General features: G+C 43.3%; 1 pseudogene; it reads right to left on the bottom strand.

The window, feature by feature from the left end:
- Window positions 1–605: 605 nt before the first annotated feature.
- On the bottom strand, window positions 606–3,171 carry LOC106735710 (rRNA-processing protein FCF1 homolog pseudogene; annotated as a pseudogene).
- Between the last annotated feature and the right edge of the window lie 1,104 nt (window positions 3,172–4,275).

A 4,275-nucleotide genomic window follows, 5' to 3' on the forward strand; every position in this document is an offset into this window, starting at 1 on the left:
ATTTTTCAAAAACTAGAAGCTGTGTAAAAATATGACCATAATATATTATGTAGTTTTATTAAAATTATTATCTGAAATAAAATATTTTTATATCAATTTTCCTAGACTATCCAAATGACTACATATCAGTTTTTCTGATTTCTAACAAGAGTGTTGAGGTTTTTTGTTTTTCTCGTTTTACTGAGAAAGGTGCTCACAAGTCAAATAGACCTGGAAATACCACCTCTGCTCTTATCGCTCTGGAGCTGCGTAATGACCCCTGAACTACTTATTAGCTCCAGATTTCTCTGAACTCCTCTGCTTTATGACTATGCTGTTTTGCAAAGTGTACCTTGGCACATTGAGTGTATTGAACTACGATCTAAATGACCCTTATTATAGCAAATAAAATGAGCGCAGGGCCCCTGCCTTCCTGCCTGCTTCAGTTTGCTTTAAAAAAGAATCCATAAAAATTTGATGATAAACAAGTGTTCAGCCTTGTCTGCTGACAGTTGTCCATTTTTCAATAGCCACTGGGTGCCTGCCCAGAGCCATACAATTGGCTGGATAACTAAATCCTGGCCCCAGAATATAGCCTTGTGGTCCACCATCCTAACCTGAGAGCTTCAGGCCAGGTCAACATCCTTTAGTGTCTTCCACATACGCCCTCCCACCAGGACTTTCATCCTCCGGCAGTTGGGTTCCAAGGAGCTGAGCAGACAGCTGCCTCCATCTAAGCAGAGGAGGTTCAGAGAAGATCTAGAGGAGCCAATGAGGCCAAGGATGTGCTCCAGGAATGAACAGTCACTCTGGGTGTGAAACCTAGTGTGAGAGACGGCCTAGGAGGCTGCTCAAGTCAAACTGAACTGAATTATGAGGGACCAACCAAGAAGATCCACAGAGTTTGCCCAAGACTGCCCTAACTATAATACAGTGGTCATAGTGCGTTAATCACCTGTAGTGACAGAGACAACAGCCACTACCTGCACGTGGGTAGTGCTTTACCTTTAGGTACACTGTTCACCACTACTTGAGTCTCATACCCAGCTTGGCAGGGCAAGCAAGGAGGCACTATTGTTATCCATCAGGAAACCATGGCCAGGAGTCCACAGACTACACAACGGCTTGACTCCTACTCTTTGGTCTCTAGACCTTATGAAGCCATTCTCTATCAATCTTCCTGCACTTCCGCAAAAATGAAGGTAAATGGGATCAGGAAATGCCACCCCAATATGTATCACTTCGACAGAAGCATCAAATACAGAAAAAGTATTTTCTCTCCCTGCTCTGCCTCAAAGCAGAACATACATTATCCTTTGTGAAGTTGTCCCGTCCCTCTCCTGTACCGAGGGATCAGCCCTTATCCCTTGGAGATAGAAAGTCAGCACTGAGGCAGCTCTGCACAAATGGGCCTTGATAAGATAACCTCTGTCTTCCATTAGTTTCTTTTGCTTACTTATCTTCTCACATACATGTCTAGAAGCCCAAACTCCTTTCCTCTGTCTTACCACTTCTCCACGATTTGTTGCCTTTTGTTAAAATGGTATGTAGGCCCTGGATCTAACCATGTCTTTGGGTTTTCTTTTCTATGACGGTCTCTGTGCAAATAAAAATGAAACTATTTTTTTTTTTAGAAGTTTTTGCTACAGGGTGCATGCGCTCGCCAGAAAGACAGAAAGAGACAGAGAGACAGAAAACGAGAAATCACCCCCCCAGGGGGATGGCCATGCCTCAATCCCTTCTCCTCCATTCTCCTCTCAGGATCTTGGGCATGCACGCACATGAGCCCGGCATGAGTTTAAGCCACCGGGTCCAGGACTCAAACCACGGACGTCTACATGGGAGTCCAGTGACATACCCATTACACTAACTACTGGTCCCAAAAATGAAACTATTAATAGCAAATAAAACATGTGTGCTTTCTCCTGTTAATCTCAGGTTGTCAATTTAATTGGGAGGTCCCAACTGCCTGTCCTAAAAGGGTAGAGGGAAAGTGTTTTCCTCCCTACAAAGGTGAAGGAGCCCAGTCATGACCTCTGTGCTATGTTCTTGAGCAGTGGCATTTGGAACCCAAGTCCTGGGGATACTTCTGATTGGGGATGTTGAGGGTCTCTTCCCCCGTCTAAGCTCTGAGTGTCAGGAATGCCTGGCTCTGTCCTGATGCCTGGAGAAGGGCATTTTCTTGTTGAACCTCCATTCATCTTTCTCTTAGTCAGGTTTTTAAATAACACATTCCCATTGACTCAATCATATCACTTCTGCCTGGAAGAACTCAATTCAGAGTCTTCTTTTCCTTTAAGACGTCTCTGTTAGAAAGAGTGATGTGCAGTCCAGCCATGGTGGCTTGTGCTGTTATGATGGGACACAGAGGAGGCTCTAGTTCGATTTCAAGTCTATCCTAAAGGCCAGGTATGGTGACATAAGCCTATAATTCCAATGACTGTTCACCACTGCTTGAGTGGTGAGGCAGGAGGATTCAACACAGAAAGACGCTATCTTTTTTTTTTTTTTTTTTTGGTAAGTTCATGACAAACAGCATGTTTAATGAACTGGCAACAGAGATATTTGATCAAAGAAAGACAGAGGAACTTTGTCCTTTAAGAATTAGAACTTGAGGGGCTCCATAATCATCTGGCATCCGCTCAATGTTGTATCTATGGTTAGAAATGTACATGACAGGAACTCCTGGGATCTTCCGGATTCTTTGTTGAAGGTCTCTGTCAGCTGTGGCCACAATGTACCACTTGTGCTGAGTTACTCTGTACTAAGCAATCATTTGCATAGGTTCCTTTATGTGTGCATGGTAATCGTTCAAATCTGGGATCCTTAGTGATCCTTAGAGCCACTCGATACTTTTGCCTCAATTTTTCAGTGTCAGCCATCGCACAGTCAGTTAACAAGGGATACACTTGGTATAGACAGTCCATCACTGACTGCACCAAGTCCAGTTTGGCTTTAATGGAAAAGTTGATAAAGCTGGTGTCAACCAGGATGTGGTAAGGTGGACCCAGCTGTGTATTACGTTGAAAGAAGAAGCAGAATGAGTGTTGGGGGACGTCTCTTTCCTTCAGCATGCTAGGATCTTTCTTTCTTTTTAGGTTTTAATCTATCCTTTTCTTTAAGCCTCTGATCTCTGAGACTAAGCATTCGCTTCATGGTCGCATGCTCCCTTATTTTCTTTTGTTTCCCCATGTTCACGCCACACTCTTATTTCTTCCCTGAAAGACTCTATCTTAAAAAGGAAGGAGGAAGGAAGAAAAAAAAGAAAGGAAAAGAAAGGGAGAAACTCAGTGTGGGAGACAGCTTAGGAGGCTAGTCAGTGAGTCAGATCAAGTCAAATTGAGGAAAAGAAAGGAAGGGAGGAAGGGAGAGCGATGTGCTAGCATGAAGGCTCGAACCCACATGTCTTTTCTTCCCTGAGGACACACATGTGTGTACCTGCTAATTTAGTTTTGAAATGACCATATTCACCTACTTAATCTGTCTTAATGTCAAACCACCAGAGGGCAATCGTGACATCAATACGAATGTTGCATAGGGTTTGAATTTGCCATGCCCCCTGCATGACCTCAGCTTTCCTATCAACAATGGCCACATCATCCTCTTCCTTTGTAAGCTGCCACAGCACCCGGGCTGCGACTGTGCACACAATGGATGTTTAATAAATATTGACTGATTGCTCTTTGTACAGTAAGACTTCCGCCTGTGTGAACTCAACGAATATTAACTCTTTAGTAAAACTTAAGACATTTTTTGTAAAAGACAGCATATGACTGCTATGTAAGGATGAATAATCTATTAATAAAACTTGGTGTGTATCTTCGTACCACTTGATATGCAAAACAAGGCTATTATGAGTCTTACGAACATGAGACACCTTTGTATTTAAGAGTTGTGGGAAGGCCTTGGTGATCTAGGTAGGCTCTTGTCTGACATGTTGCTGAGCTGTGTCATCTCACACTTTGGCTTTCAGTTTCCTGACACATTATATACTTAATGAGTATATTTACAGAAAGGAAAAGCATCCTTTGAAACATTAATATGGGCGAATAGGAAAAGAGGGAACTGAGAGGTGTGCTTGCTTCAAACCCAGCATGTGTCCACATGGTACGTTTAGCACAAAGTAGCCAGAATCCTGTGTGCAGGAGTCCTGGAAAGACTACAACCGGGAGAAACGTATTCACACAGAAACATTTCATTTCCCTGTATAGACAGCCCTTTGCCTCACAGGTCCATATGGAGGGATTCAACTTAAGGTTCAAGGACGAAGGCCTGGGGTCACGCAGTGGTTTTGGT

This window comes from Tupaia chinensis, unplaced genomic scaffold, assembly GCF_000334495.1.
Source record: "Tupaia chinensis unplaced genomic scaffold, TupChi_1.0 Scaffold000492_1, whole genome shotgun sequence".
NCBI classification, from domain to species: Eukaryota; Metazoa; Chordata; class Mammalia; order Scandentia; family Tupaiidae; genus Tupaia; species Tupaia belangeri.